This window comes from Dermacentor variabilis, chromosome 5, assembly GCF_050947875.1.
Source record: "Dermacentor variabilis isolate Ectoservices chromosome 5, ASM5094787v1, whole genome shotgun sequence".
Lineage (NCBI taxonomy): Eukaryota > Metazoa > Arthropoda > Arachnida > Ixodida > Ixodidae > Dermacentor > Dermacentor variabilis.
The window spans coordinates 123,891,059-123,907,929 of NC_134572.1; the positions used below are offsets into that span (position 1 = coordinate 123,891,059).

General features: G+C 46.5%; 1 long non-coding RNA gene across 1 annotated transcript in view; it reads left to right on the plus strand.

Annotated features, from left to right (window-relative positions):
• The window catches only part of LOC142581961 (uncharacterized), a 65,003-nt gene extending 54,230 nt beyond the window's left edge, over positions 1 to 10,773 (plus strand). The window contains exon 3 of the long non-coding RNA XR_012828332.1: positions 10,625 to 10,773. This is a non-coding gene — a long non-coding RNA (uncharacterized LOC142581961). The remainder of the gene's footprint in view (positions 1 to 10,624) is intronic.
• Positions 10,774 to 16,871: the final 6,098 nt, after the last annotated feature.

Consider the following 16,871-nt stretch of genomic DNA (forward strand, 5'->3'; position numbering starts at 1 on the left):
GTTCAGTACTTTAGTCTAAGGCTGTCGTCACACGGGAGCTATCATTTTACAAATGCAAATGGCTCCGAACGTCTGCAGTGTGCAAGACCAACTACACAGCACGCTGTAAATATAAACTGCTGTCCCCGACTCCAAGTGTATGGTCGCTATAATGCAGCAGTCGGCGAATGGACGCAGGTAAATCGATTATCTTGGTCGGCTATAGAGTGGTGACAGACCAGCGGATTTCAAAAAGTTTTGCCTTTTATTGTGTTCACCATTTATGCTGTAATTTGCCACATCTCTTTGTGCGGCTGCAAATCCAAAGGCGAAGCGTTATATCGTTGCGTTCATTCACACGTGTCGGCTAGCGCGTCTACAGTCCCGTGCTGTATCCCTTGCGACACTCTTGTTTCGTGTTCGAAGGGGCTCCATTGGTGCGAGGCGGCTCCGACATGCGAAATAGCGGTTTAGTAAATACCGCTAATCGAAGCTGTGTTTAGGTCTGGAACCTACCCTGTGTCTGCGCAGCCGCGTAGTGTTCGAGCCCCTTCGACCACGCGCACCGGTGTTGCAGGTCATATGGCACGTGACTGTATACGTTGTTCACTGAAGCAGCAGACCTATAGGTGGGCTTTTGTTGCCAGACGGCTCTCAAAATTTGCGAATAAATAAATCTCATTTTGGCACACACTGCTTTCTTTCTTCGTTTTCGAACGGCATGCGCCATTATTAATTTCTTCCCATTAGAGTTGCGTCTCTTTCTTTTTTGTGTGTGTGGTGATAAGACAGTGACGCCTGCAGCTAAAGAGGACGTCCCATATTTCCCGCCTTTTCCGCGTGCGGTGCTGGATACCATTCCCAGGGCTTAATCTCGTATATATACGTGGATAGCCAATTACCCAAGAAAGTGGATGGGAGAATCGCCGGACGCGGTAGCATGATTGTTTGAAACACCAATGCGGGGGTTGTGGGTTCGGCTCCCGACAGCGGTGTGTTATTCTTTTCGTGCACCTCCAATCTTCCTCACGCTATTATTTCTATACGCTTCAATTAAGCGTAGCAATTAATTTCGCATGCGTGTTATCTGGCTTCATTGCCCCTTTCCTCGCATGGCTGTGACTCCCTCCAGCGAACGTTTCGCAACTTTTCAAGCCCATGCCATTAGCGTACTATTGTCCGCTACGGCTTACTGTTTCTACTGCTACATGTCAGTCTGGAAACTGGGTTCGCTGTGTCGTCCTGTCCGTTAAGCCGTCGTCATTTCGCAGTCGTCGTCGCGTGGCCGCCTCCTCACGCTCCTATGGTGAAGAAAACCAAATCTTTCCCGGACATTGGAGATCGAAATCACGTCCTTTGCGGCAGTTGGGAAGTGCGCGCATAGCCCGCCGGACTCATTTTCGGTTAACCTCCTCGCCTTTATCTTTCCTTAAGCGATAATAATAATAATAATAATAATAATAATAATAATAATAATAATAATAATAATAATAATAATAATAATAATAATAATAATAATAATAATAATAATAATAATAATAATAATAATCACTATAAAGCAGACACTTTTGTAGTGGACGCAAGCGGCGTTGTGCTCATCAATGAGATGGAATTCTCCACAAGGCAACGGTGTCATCTGTGCATGCCTTGCTGTCGCAGTAAACGAATCCACAGTCTGAGGCATTGCTGAAGAAAAATCCTGTATAGCTTCAGTACAACCTTCTGCAGCATTCGTTACAGACCCGCCGTGGTTACTTAGTGGCTATGGTGTTGGGCTGCTAAACACTAGGTCGCGGGATCGTGTCCCGGCCACGGCGGCCGCATTTTGATGAGGGCGAAATGCGAAAACACCTGTGGTACTCAGATTTAGGTGCACGTTCAAGAACGCCCGGGTGGTCATAATTTCCGGAGTTCCCCACTACTGCGTGCCTCATAAGGAGAAAACGGTTTTGCCACGAAAAACCCCATAATTTAATAAATTTAAGAATCCATCAAGTACGTCGGATCTACGCCGCTCTCACGCGCCGAGACTGTCGCCCTGTGGTCGGCCTGCATTGGGCGGCTGCTGTGCTCTCACTGCCAGTTAAGGTGTGTATACCTCGAAATGTCCGCTAACGGGTTTCTCCAACGTACTCGCATACATCTGTCTCTATGCCGAGAAGATATATCTTGCCCCAGACACCTTTTACCTCTGACCGTTCTTTCCTGTTGCACTTGGAGAACTGCCACGTCCTGTGCGTACATACTGTCAGTTAGGTTACGCGGACACGTCCCGTACGACCCCGTACCGTGTCGGGCCTCTTCCAGGCGCGAACTCGCAAGTGCCGTTCTCTTTTTTTTTTTTCGTAGTGGGCGTGCTGTGCTGGACGGCGGTGCGACGGCGCCGAACAGGTGGACGTTCCTTCCGCCCCCGTACTTGCCGACGCGCTCCCGCGCTAGGGCAAGCTTTCTCTTCGGCAAAGTTTGCCCGTCGGCAGCTCCGCGCAAAGTTTTGGCGAAGGGGGTGTGCGCTTCCCCATTCATCTCTAATCAAACGGGCCGCTAATGTTCGCAGCCGGTCGGCCTCTGCCGTGCCACCGAGGCCTGTTTCTGCGCGGGGAACCGTGAAGGGCCGCGAACGCCGAAACAAAGGGACCTCGTATCGCACTGTGCGCGGCGAGGAGATTAATCAAGCGAACAGAGAAAAAGCGCGCGGCCCAGCGACGTCTATGATTGGAGAAAGGTGGCGGTGGACATCATCTTTTGTTCCTACGGTGCGAAAGCGGCAGCGTTCGTTTCTTTTTCGCGCCTTTTGCAGCTACGCAGTACGTACGCCTGGTCACGCAGAGAAAGACGCTCCCATGCGCAGCTAAGTAAGAAACGCCAATCGCTCCGCTAGGTGGGAGAAAAAAAAACAAGATAAGGAATCTGTTGGGAAGATCATCTCGCAAACCAAGTTTCTGGTGCGATGAGGGTACAGCAGAAGAAAGAAAGCGGGAAGGTGAGACAATGAGATCACAGGTGTACGAAAAAGGCGCGCCTATTACGCGCGTACTCCTGTCTGTCTCTCTCTCTTTCGCTTGGAGATGGCAGTGACGTGATAGATGGTTTTGCGCTTCGCTGTCGTGAAGGCGTGCGAGCGCGCCATCTCGCTCTTGTTTTCCGTTCCGTTCTCTCCGCGTTTCACGTGCAGCGTCGAGCGCCCGTTCCTTTCTTACATCATCGCTCTCGGATCTCGCAATGGTCGAACTTCGTCCAGGCTCCTAGATTTTTTCGATACCAGGAGTTATCACTGCGCCTTCTCCTCTGAAGATGGGCGCTCACGCAAGAACAATCTTCTCCTGAAAAGTTTGTGGACGCAACAGAGCGAAAGCCGCAGTTCATTTCACCGAGTATAGGAGGTGTAATAGCCTTCATTTTGACCTATTCGGGCCTTCGGCTGTGTCATGCCGAATACACTGGTTGGCGTCAGGTCTGGGAAGCTAAGTGCGTTGGTCTTGCTCAGACCATAGAGAAAGACATTCAACAAGAACGAACAATCTCATAGAGCCCAGCGGCCGAATTGACTGTAGCGCACCAAGCGGATGGGATTAAATCCTTGCGGTTTCGGTTTTGGGCTAGCGCGTTTTGAACGCTATAGCTGGCACGCGCTTCGCCGGCTGCGCTAGTGAGCGCTTTTTTTTTTTGTGCGGTCTTTGTGCGGAATCGCTTAATTAATTAAAATGATTGCGAACGATCTTTACAAGCCTCCATTGAATCTGTGCCAAGTGCAATATCATAATGTAGACGCAAAACGCCTTGTAAATGAGGAAATGTTTATTTCGCTGTATATAACTGCTCGTTCTGGGATTTTTGTGCGTTCATCCATCGTTGTGGCACCAGGTAAGCAGCATTAGTTCCCGTACGAAGCTCCACCGGACGGCCTCAGCTGAAGAAACTAAATTAAAAGCATGTGTCATTTCGGTATTTAGACCTTATAGGAATACTGCGCATAGAAGGGAAACGTGCGAGGATCGTGGATGGGCAACATTACAAACAAAAGCAATCTACTTTTACATACATGGCGTCGAAAATACTTGACTCATTCCACGCCATACTACAAATTACGAAGAAAGCACCTGGTTTCCAAGCACTCCTCCCTTCCCGGGCATTATTTCCTGCAATTTAAGAGCACAAATGCACTGGCAACTGCGAGTTTCCAAAACAACTTGCCCTCAGCCGATGCAATAGTACGCTACGTACACAGAGGCGGCCACAACACAGGCTCTGAGACAGACCATGCTAGACGCTCGCAGAATGCCTCCTATTCGCACTCAAGAGAAATGCGTGGGCACAAAGCCTGTTTTCAGTCGTTCAGAAGACAGAATTTTCGAGTTCTTGGTTTTCGAGCTCCTCGGCGTTATCTTTTGCGCTTTCTGCCGGCGCAAGCCACACACTCTAGTGTTACTACTCTTGGCAATCGCTTGTTGCGTCTTCGCCAAACGTGAGCACCAAAAGAAGGTGTATGTTGCGGGGCCATAGAAAGCGTCACAAACTTGTCTCACTAAGATTCAGTACACGCCAAACTGTCACCACTGCGTCACAACCACAGGCACGGCGAGCGTGCCTCAAAGGTACCTCCAAAAGTAACGAAATTAATTACAATAATGTTCGGGGTCAGAAAGAGCGCCAAAACTTGTCCCAGTAAGATTCACTACACGCGAAACTGCATCACCCGGCCGAGCTGATTTTCGCTAACTGCGTCACAACGCCGGGCGAGGCCACTGTGCATGAAAAGTACCAAAAAAAGTAGCGAAATTAGTTGCAATAAAGCTGTGGGCCGCATAAAGTGCCAAAGCTTGTCCCGGCAAGATTCAGTACACGCGAAACTGCGACCCACGGCCGAGACCAGTGCTTTTCGCTAACTGCGTCACAAAGCCCAGTGCGGCGAGCGTGCCCATAAACTACCGAACTAAGTTATTATAATGTTGAGGCTCACAGAAGGCCTCGCAAACATCTCTCAGTACGAGTCATTAATTCAAATTAACTGCGCCAGGATGGCCGAGCTGTTTTTCGCCAACTGCGTCACAAGTTTCGGTTCCGTTCCGTAAAAGTCAAAATTGCTTGAAATGCGTCGCAGATTGTCAAACAAAATTTCTCACCTTGCCGTATTCCAATAATGCAGTGGTGCCACTTCGAAGTACAGAAGCAACGCAAGAATACGCCGGGAGCACAACAAACACGCTACGTCCAAAAGAGACGGGTCGCCGAACAGGCGAACTAGTGTTTCTGTATATGCTCCCTTCCTGTATATGCCAAGGTCGATTCAAATAGGTCGCGAAGCTTCGGGCGAAAAGCGGTTCAGTACAGATTGTCACCGACATCAGCATGGGGGGTTATGGGAGCAGCGATTGAAGCGCGACTAGGTTTGGAGGGAACAAACATTGGGAAAGAAAAACGCGTTTTTTAATTCAAACGAGACACAGTTAGATTCATTCAACGAAAATAAAGTTCCTAGTCAATTTTATATATTCGTGACGAGTTAACAAAATGCAAGTTTAATTTTATTATTATTAATAAATGCATTTCTTTTCAGCGCCCATCGCTACAGGGGGCGTTGACGCCACTATCACTCGCAATGCAATGCATGTCTTGAAATGGGCAGAAAGGCGCACGCGTATCACCTGTTGAAATACGCCCCCCTCACAGTTTGTGCTTTCTTGCTTGTCGAAGTTTGTCTGAATTTGGTCACTCGGGTAGCTTCATTGCTTCTTAATCTGTTCAGTCAAAAGTAGTGAGTTACGACCGCCAGATTATTGTTTAGTTGTTTTCGTGCGACTGCGCTGCCCGACGGGCTTGGCATCCAGCAATAGGATCAGCACTGTACACCTAAAGCTTTCGTCGGCCTCCAAAGAAAGTATGTTCTGTGCAGGGATGCGATTTAGACAACCGTACGGCTGGCCTTTTCCTGCATGGCTTTCCACGCTGAAAACTCGAAACGCCCATCAAGTCGAATGGCGGGGCATTTGAATATATAGCTCCAAAGGAAGAACAACAAAACAAATTTCGCGCCTTCGAAAACAAAATGACGTCACTTCTGCTTTTAACGGACATGGCGTCACATTATTTTTTCTTCCGCCGGAAGTGTTCCCACCACATACACATGGCGCTAAGCCCCATGGACCGCCGATGGACCGCCATGTTTTGAACGTATGGGCTCCTATGGAAGCTTCGCTACCAGGTATATTTACCTTGTATATGCTCCCGCGGGGAGCAGAGCATATACAGAAACACTAAGGCGAACTTCACATGCGCGACCGGCCTCGCTGGCTTCGGTGGCCTGTCTGACGCATGACGCATGCATCTGTCGCGCCTAGCGTGCCGTTAGTTCATTGCTAGGTGGCACAAGAAAAATAAGCCGCTAAGTATAAGTTCATTTATACGCAAAACGTTTTAGTTTTATCGGGAAAGAATTAAAAAAAATAAAACATTTTCTGTGAGTTCCCTTTTTTGTTTAGGATGCTCGCGTCAACTAACGGATGGGATTAACACTAAGCGTGAGGTGTTTCCTACTGCCACTTTTCTCCAAGTGTCCCCTCTTGTTGAATTTCTTTCTCTATGCTCAGACCTCGGGAAAGAAACCGTGCGGGAACGTCGAATTTCGGCGGCTCATATTCTGCGACGCAATAACTTAGATTCCCTCCCTGAGGGAGGCAGTTTACAACACGTTCGGCAGAACATCCTTCTTTTGCCAGCACTCTCTCCACGCCAATCCTTTAGACCGTTAATAATAATAATAGTGCGAATATTTATTAGATGCATAACAACACACAAGTGTGGGCCTACTAAAAGGAAACGAAGGCTTGGTGGGCAGTACCCGAAAGCTGAACATATTGAAGCACACTCAGGTCAAATTGACAGGTTCATTCCAAACGACCATTCAAGTAAAACACGTAGTTATGGAAATCATTGAAATGGGTTAGTACGTAATATTAACGGATTTCCGTTCCTGGTGCGCTCGCAAGGAACATACAAACTGATGGCCTGTACGGAACTCGTAAACGGGGACACGAAAAGTAATTCTTTTGCACCAATTCAGTTCCTTAACAAAACGGTTAAGTAAACAGTAAATGAAAATAGGGCATATTCAGAATTTATGCGCAGGCTGTACAGTCGCGAAGCTGACGTTGCTATACCTTACTACTTTGCATTTTTTACGTAACTGTTTAGCAGGATTATGAAAGCGTACCAAGTTTGTCGTATTACTTGTCACATTAATCGCGAGCCATCATGAAACAAATTTGCAAGTGGTCGCAAATTGTAAAGGACATCACACAAAGCGTCCTCATAACAAAAATGTCTAAATGGGAAAAGATGAACAACGGTCAAATAGTGTATGTATCTGGGAACAAGGAATGACTTTGGAACTCCAGAGGATGTTTCTGGGTATGACGCTGGGGTTGTCTCAGGGGACGTGTCGGAGGACAAGCCATACTTGGGAAGCTCAAGGGACACCTCTTGATGGATAACTGTTGAACCCATTGTCTCCATTTTCCTGTGTAGATATATTGAAATGCAGGGTTGTAGTCAGCATAATCGAACACTCGGCAACGTGTAAGGCAACTGCGTAAACCGTTAACGTACAAGTCAAGTTTGAGAGGCGCCAAAGTAGGGCCCCGGCACACTCCGCTGTGAAGCTGCGGAGAATAGCAATCAGTCTTCTTTAGGAAAAAAAAAGTATGAAAAAAAACTGCAACACGGCAAAACCCTGCGTGAGCCGTTTTCGTTGCTCTCTTCAATGCAAGAACTGTTACGAGGACTTGCACGTGCGTGAGCTTAGTAAGGTTTAATAGTATGGCCGCTACGTGTGCGCTCGAGCTTATCCGCAGAAAACGTTCGCAAGCTGTCAACCCTGCGAAGGGAAGACAACGGCGTGCAAAAAACACCCAACAACGAGGAGGCAGACCGCACAGTTCAACCGTATATATCTGTAGACGTGGGCGCAGACGCGTCGAGGGCCCGTGACGATCGCATTGCCAACTGTCGCGCGTTCTCCGGGACCACGTTACTGTCGTTTCGGCGCCTTCGTGCGCCGGGTGTTCCTTACCAGTGGTCGCCGCCCAACTCGTGGTCCGTGGGCATGAACTCCTTGTAAGGGAACAGGGCATCCTCGGGATGTCTGTCGAGGACGCAGACGCAGGCGGTGTTGCGGCACTCCCCGCCGTCGGCGCCGTCGCGGACGCACTCCTGGGCGCAGCGCCTTGCCTCGCAGTCGTCGCTGTCATTGTCGGAGGAACACAGCGAGGGAAGCAGCAGCGCGACCGCGAGCAAGGAGGCGAAGATTGACGCGTGCGTGACTTGGCGACCGGCCATGTTGACGATCGCGATGACGATTGCGACGGTAATGATGATTCATTTCAACGATGGCACAAACCCACTGCGACGTGACAGATACGCCGAGAACCGGGGAGGTCCTATTCCGGGTATTGTCGAGTTCCGCTAATTCTCTAAATTTGCCACCTTAATTGCCAGCTCTGATTGGTCCGACGGGCTGTTACGGCGTGCGTGTGTGGCTCGAAGTACCGCCACTACGAAAGGTGACAATATGGCGGCATTTGATGGCGTCATTTGATGGCGTCAAGAATAGCACCCTGGGTGGTACTTTAATCGTTGTTGTTGTTTTATCATCTTATACTTTCTAGCGCTCTAATATTCCTTCTCTAAGTCTGCATACACAAACATTTTAATTTATTTAACTTTTCAACTCTTTTCTTTCTTGTTCCCGTTAAAATTTTGTGGTACGGCATACCACTGCATACCTTCATCCATCACAACAGCATATCCTATACTACATTGTTATTTAAGCAATGCTTCATCTGTGCCACGGAAAAAGACGGAAGAAAAGAAAAAGGAATGCACATTCCTCGAATGTAAGTCGAACGAAAAAAAAATCCCTTACACTTCGAAAAAGAAAAAAAAAGATTTTATTAAGGTATTTCTTACATGCAACATTTATATCGTTGTTTACGCTATGGGAAAAGGAGTAGCCATCGCCATTATAAGGTGACTACGTCTCTTTTATATTCATTTCAATAATGAAAGAAAGGGTATTTCCACGCGCGTCACAGTTATGTGAAACGGTCGCTCTTCGTGGTCTCCATGGACATCGCTGGTGTCTTCGTCACTGATTTCGTCCAACAGGTCTAACGATGTGCCCTATTTCTCACTTCCGTCTAGCGCGTTGGAGACGCTGCACCTTTGCAATGTTCTTCACATCCTTCGTTACGGGCATTCCAAGTTCTGCGTTTGTCCCGATAAAATCAGCATCTTTTTTTTTTTCCACCTCGTGGTGACAATTTTTTGTGCGGTCCGACGAAAGGCCTCCTGGCGCAGCTGAAAAGTTCGTTCCGTCGGTGCCCTGGAATAGGGTCGCCGACCTTGCGCAGCGGCCAGGACTCGAGATATGAAGACACCGGCCCACCGCCAATCTCTCTGAGATCTAGAGAAATAAAAGTTTTTCCATTCCATTTCATTCCGTCGTTTCCACCATAGGCGCACGTTGTTTTCATCGACCTGGAACTCGCTCTGAGCTTGCATGTTTCACATTTTAGAGCGCGGGTTTCAGGCCCTCGTTCCCGAGAGTTGAGCGTCGGCGTCCCTCGGCGTAACCGCGCGAACGCGCTCGGGCCACTGCTCGCGCGTTCGTCGTCGTGGTCTTCTCCCACAGCTGGCTCCGCTGCCGCTCATCATGCCAGCGTTCCCATAGCTCTCTCTGCGGATGCGCTGACGCCACTGGCCCACGATACCAGTCGGAGCGGTGATTTCGCTCGCAAATTCGTTGCCTCAGTAACGTAGCGTTTTGGGCATGTTGGTATAACATGATGAGGCTTACAGCGCACGAAAAGAAGAGGACGCAGTATGCACCATGCCTTTCTGTGTCCTCGTCTTTCCGTGCGCTATAAGCCTCACTGTCCCTCAGTGTATCGCGAAATGAAAACATGTATTCAGGGGCTCTCAAATTTCGCATTAGGGAGTATTGTAATTGGCGGGCATTTTTTTTCACGCTAGATCGCAGAGTCTATGCTGCAATATAGCGCCTATAATTGAAGAATGTTGTGGCCGCGAGGTAACGTTTGGTGTCCGGCAGTTGCGGCCTAACTGTATCCTCGAATCTAATCTGATCACCACGATTCGTATATAATGCCCTCCTCCCCCCTCAAAAAAAAAAGAAGAACATTGTCTTACATTCGAGTAGATGCAGTAATTCACACTAGGGCAGAAGACTAAGAGGAAGGGAGAAGCTCAATTTTTGTTAGTGACATCCACATAGTGACATCCACAAAAATATTACGCTAACCGGATGGAGTAATATTTGGCATGAATGTTTATCTGCTAAAGTGGCACCAACTTATGTTTTAGAATCATTGCTTTACTGTACTTAGTTTTATTGAGAAACCTTCAGTTATTAAAAAAATCTATCTCGAGAAAAAAAAAACAAGAAACAGTCTTTCCTCGAAATATTGTTTTTATTACTAAGCCATCGCAATACTAATTGTGTCCACACTGAACGGGCACTCGCTGGGCTGAATACCGGATGTATGCTACGGGATGGTAGATGCTAGTGCAAACAATGTGGGAATACGCTTGCACATGTCGTTCATAATTTGGTCTCCTTCTCTCTCCGCAGGCCTGAGTAAAAGCCAGGAAGCAGCTGCTCCGGAAGGTGAATATTTGTTTTAGCGTGACCTGAATTTGAAGGTACGAAGCAGAGGTCTCGCTGAGGTCAGTGTTATTTTGGCCCTCGAAACTCTGTGTAAATATGCGGCACTAAAGGCAACGATGCTTCGAAATGCTTTGATTACTCGACGCACTTGGGCCGCAAGAGGGTGTAGGTGGTGTACAAAACCTGACATCTATGACGTGTTTCCGGTTTCCGCAATTGCTTCCATCACATGCAGCCTGCAAATGTATGACCTTCAAGATCTGCGTTTGGTTACCCACTGGGGCGTAGATTTGAAGAGCACCGGTCGCCATGTCGTGCTTCAAACGAAGAAATTTCCTGGGACGACGCCAGCGCCTACTACAGAAGATCCTACTTCTCTTTGAGCTGAACCGTTCCTGGCTACTGCGCTCAAGATTACGCCTACTCTTTGGGTTAGGGACGTCCCTTGGAAGTTGCTCAGTACGATCAGTGGTGGTTTGAGCGCGTAGCATCCCCCTCTTGCCAGATCAGGACGTGCCCACATAACAGATCATTAGAGATGAGTGTTGACCTTTATTAAGAGCAGACGAAGGTCGCCTTCTTTTGGGGGTGGCCTCATCAGTCAAGGAAACCATGGGACCTGGCGACCTGTCTTGCCCTGTTCAACAGCTGACACTGATCTTCAGGGTAGAGGCCAGTGAGCTGGGTCTCCCGCTGCTCCGGCGTGAAGATAGATGGAGGATGTCAGTGTTTCGGTCATACCGGAGTGGCGAAAATAAATAACCGCTGTTAGCGGCGCGCACACGAGCACAACACGGTTTGCAGATCGTTTTCGGGAAGCCATACGACTCGGACATCTCGTCCTTTCGCTCCATTCGTAGGAGGGTTCAACTTCCTGCAATATTTGTCAAGCGTTTATGAGCGTACAAATAATTGCTTTATCTCTAACGGCTGAAGGTAGGCAAGGTTAAGGTCACGTGATAAATGAGTACAAAGTAAAACTAAAAACAAATAACTCGTACTTTCGCCTGAATGACGAATTATTGACAATGATAGTAAGTTTTCGCGTCGCGCTTACACTCCTCGGACGGCGTTATAACTATACACGGGTGAGACATGTTGGCGCGACACAGTAAGCAAGGTAACTGCTGCTGCGCAGAGGGAACGTCGTCTGCTGGCAGCTGTCATGCGTCCCACTACGTTGGCGTGACGAGCGCTGCCGGTGGCGCTGCGGGTGTCGCACCTCGGTGTTTATTTGTTTATTTTATTTGTACATATTTCAGCCCCACAGGAGGGCTGTTGCAAGAGTGGGTTAATACACTAGTGAACAAAAAATAAAGTTAAATCAACAATGACTCTTACAACACTTGCAACTGTATTTGTACGACAGTCAAAGAACTGCAAAATCGTATTCTTCTGTTCTAAAAGCAGCGAACCAGTGATATGCCCATATAGATAAGGCATAAAATAAACTTAATTTAAGCAATTACATCTACTGGTTTTGATAGAGAGCATATTCGAATTCGCTTATCGGGAGTCAACGAAGGCAGCCGGGTAAGGAATTCCATGCTTCCATAGTGCGGGGAAAGAAGCTGTACTTGAAAGTGTCGGTATGGGCATAGAAAGAGTCAAGATGAAACTTCCCCGAGCTTAATTTCAAGCCTTTCTGTGCCCGTACAGATACTTTCAAGTACAGCGTCTTTCCCCGCACTATGGAAGTATGGAATTCCTTACCTGGCTGCCTTCCTTGACTCCAGATCAGCGAATTCGAAGCTTGGTGAAAGATATACAAGCTGTGTTTCGAGTATGATATGACGTGTTAATTGTGTTGGGCAAAAGTTTTAATGATTCCACATCACAGAGTACTGAAAGTAATGCTCGTTTCAGCGCAGGGAGGGCAGACGAGGGTGAAAAATAGCGGTCATACCGGTGAAAAATGAAGCGTACGGCTTTTTTATGAACTGATTCTAGTTTGGTTATATTATTTTGGTCATGGGGTGACCACACTGTGGTGACGTAAATGATAACGGGATGTACAAGAGTTTTATACATTAAGAGTTCAGCAGCCTTCGCAGCCTTCTGCATAGTACGGCGTAGGTATCCAAGTTGTTCTAGGGCCTTTGAACATGTTTGGTCAGTGTGTGCAGCCTATGAGAGATTGGGAGTAAATGATACTCCAAGGTATCTGTATTGTCGAACTATGGTGAAAGATGATCCATTGAAGGAATACGTCGCAATTATAGGTGCCGCTCTTCTCGTGAGAGTCAAAACAACCGTTTTTTTTTTAAATTAATGCTCATTTTCCATTTTTCACACCAAGCACCGAAAGAGGCAAAGTATACGCTTGATCGCTTATAACTAATCGCAAAGTCAAGCACGTCGTATAGGACGCAGTCATCAGTTAAAGACGAATGCTAGATAAAAAAAATTTGGGAGTTCGTTGACAAAAAAAAAAAACAATAGAGGATTCAGGATTAACCCTTGAGGAACCCCAGAGCCTACTTCAAGAATGGATGATCTTGCAGCAATAAGTCGACGTACTGGGACCGGTTAGATAGAAAACTAGCAATCCAATCGACATGACTGGAATTTCTTAGTACTGCATTTAATTTTTGCAAGAGGTGAGAATGAAGCAATCATTCGAAAGCTTTAAAAAAAAGCGTTAACCTATTTACCGAGATCTAATTGATAAGCAATGCCGTGGCTGAAATCGGTTAACTGCGTGATAATACTGAAACCACGTCTAACGCCATGCTGAGCATTAGTAAGAGTGTTGTTCGACTCAAGGAAATCTATTACGTGTTTGTAAATAATATGTTCCAGCCTTTTGCGCGAGCGGTAAGTTAAAGGAGTTGGTCTGTAATTCGTTACGCCTCTCTGTTGCATGTTTTATTAAGGGCATTACTCTTGCAAGTTTCCACGGTGAAGAAACGATTCCTGTTTCTAGGGGCTTATTGAATATAACTTCAAGATAGCGTGAGGTCCATTGTAAATGGCGAAGTAAAAACGAGTCCATTCGGATTTTTTTGTGAGCATGTCTAAATTTAAAATCAAATTAAGGACGGCATTAGCGTTAACTGTAATGTAGGAAATAGAAAACTTTGAACCATTATCAAAAGCAGGGTAGACAGGAGAATCGTTTGCTCACACAGAATGAAAATATTCATTGAATGCATTGGAGATGCGTGCAGGATCGTTTACATTTTCATCGTTGATCGTAAATAAAGCTGAATAATCAGTAGCAAGCATGACAGAACGTCAGAACTTTCTATGATTATTTCTTAGCAATGCTGGCAGCTCGACATGAAAGAAAAAAGATTTTTGGTCATATTCATTTTCAAATTTAGTGAATGTAGCACTGGCATCATGGCCATTACTGCATTTTAAACGTCTCAGTCTTCTAACGTGGCGTGGTAATTGCAAAATTCCTCTAGTCATCCAAGGGATGTCACGATTTTTTCTTATTTTTTAACGGAACAAAGCGTTGAATACACAGCCTCGTAACGTTGTAAAGTTGACAAACTAGTGCATTCACGTCACAACCTGATTCTAAACCTTCTGATAAAACCTCAAGAATAGATATATTGTCAGAGAAATTAAAGTCGAAAAAAGTTTGAATTTCGGTACGCGGTTTACAGACTGTGCCGTTTGGCGATATAAACACTTCCTTGGGATCTGAGATTCCGTCAGTAATTTCACACTCGGACAGCCGAGGTCTGAACTAAAAAACACCAAGTCAAGAACTGCGTTGTGTCTTGTTGCGCCATCAACTACTTATATAAGCCCAAAAGATAAAGAAAAGTTAATTAGTTCGCTACCTAAAGAACTGCGATGCAATAGTGAGGGCCAGTGAATATCTGATGTGTTGACGTCTTCTATTAGAATTAAACTAGATGCATGAAACCGTGCGTGTTGATACAGTCGGCGCGAAGAAAAAAAGTTATCGGGTGAGGAGGCAGGTGGATGGTAGGAAACGGAGACTATGATCGGTTTATGCCTAGGTACAATTTACATCAAACAGACTCAAGATCTGTTGGAGGATAGATAACTGAAAACTTCAAGTCAAATTTGAAAAAAAAAGTTTTGCGGTCTAATCGGACAGCTACATAGCCGGGTTGAGTGATTTCAGAGTCATATGTGTGATCGTGAAGCCATGTTTCAGTAACACCAATTAAATGAGGGGAATAGGAGGTTACCATGCAGGGAAATAAACAGCGAGAACTTATTTACTAGACTTCTCGCATTCAAATTCAAGAAAGTAAGCTTGTAAAAGTCGCGGATATGCCAATGTGAAGACGACGTAGCCGGGGGAGTGTTCGGCAAGCCTTTGGAAAGACTGCAATTATTCACTAGGGTGTTGGCAGTGAGACCTGAATCGGCAACTAGGGCGTTAGCAGTATCATTCCACCTGTAGTAGACACCGTTTATGAAGACGTGGTCATAACGCGATCTCACCACAGAGCCATGGTCACGAAAAGAGGAGGTTGCTGTCCATATCTTTTTGCGAATGACACGTACATTAGCTGAGAAATCTTCAATGATGTAAAATTTTGTTCCTTTAGGCTTTGCGTCAATTTTCACGGTTTCCATATTATTCCTGAAGTATAGTACTCGTAATATAACTGGGCACGATCTACCCTCACGTTTGGTTCCAAATTCTGTGACAACGTTCGATGGCGGGCATTCAATATGAAGTCTCTCTGTGAATAAACTGGCGTACATTAGGCAAAAGCGTGTGGGTGTTTTCTGCATCGTGTTCAAGTCCATGCAAAATTATATTGTTGCGTCTGGAACGATTTTCAAGGTCATCATGCTTTTTTATTTGTTCCGAAACGGCCTGCGATAAAGAGCGTACATCAGAACCAGAATGATCAAACGATACTCTACAACCAGCAGTAGTTTTTTTTCGAAGGCAGCCACACGGGATTCCAGAACGTCGAAACGCTTGTTGACAGTTTGATGTAAAAGCTTTATCTCAGCGATGTCACGAGCCGTCAGTCTCTGCCCAGCCAATAGTTCGGCCAGCACTCCGCAAGTATTGTTCGAGTCATTATTGGTTTTGTCAGGTTCAGATGAGCACGAAGTTTCATCTGAATTACTGATATTACGAGTTGCCTTTCTCGTAGGACCAGGATTTAATTCTATATCACCGCTAAAGATAGGCCGATTTACACAGTACAGCGCATACATAAGACAAGACAGAAAGCTCTGTGGGCAAGAGAGCAGCAGGAAACAACGATCATCAGATCTGAAACAATGGGCGTGTTTAAAGTAACGCATCTGCACGAAAAAGAAGACGCGATTAAGCATCCTGTCGGCGCTGCTGCGGTCTTGCCCACTGACAAGGGAAGCCAGGCCCAGGACTTTTAAGCGTTGTGTCGATGACGTCATTAACTAAGAGCATGCTCCGATTGGGCCATCGGATGACGTGATATATAAGTTCGAGCCACGTTTCGTCCATATTCCACGTTTCGAGTACGAATCGAATGTTTATAGCCATTCGTATTCGTATTCGAAACTGAACTCTTCGGTATTTGCAAATATTGAAATTAACCAAATATTTCGTAACAACGGACTGTCATAGTATGGTTACTGTTCTCCGTCTGCTCAACAAAGTATCGAAGAATATTAGAAGTGAAACAAAGACAAAAGCTTTCTGAACAAAATGGGCAATGCAAGCTTTGTTTTCAGTTTCCCGGAGGCAGCTTACGGGAAAGCCGGGGATGGTTGCTTGAAAAGCTGTGGTTTAGTGTTTCGTGCCGTCTAGTCGTCTAGCAGATTTATCTTTTACGCTAAACCAATGACATTTTCCTTGGAACTGGCCCTTTTACATATGTCTACGGCACACAAGTCCTTCAGCAGCTTTTACAGCGAAGCTGTTTGTGGCTAGGGTTCCGCGAAATTTTCATGTGTGCGAGCAAAAATGATCATAATCAGCAGTGGCTTGTGCCAGTGCTCGCGCGTTCGTCGTCGTCTTCTACCACAGCTGGTTTGTTGGCGCCCCTCGGCGTAACGCGCGAACGCGGTCGTGCCACTGCTCGCACATTTTGTCGTTGTCATCGTCTTCCACAGCTGGGTTCGTTGCCGCTCATCATGATAGCGTTCCCATACTGCCCCTTCCTCTGCGAAGGCGCTGACAGCATTGGCCCACTGCCAGTCGGTGCGTCGATTTCGGTCTGATACTCATTGCCTCAATATATCGCGAAATGGAAACACGAATGTATATAACCAA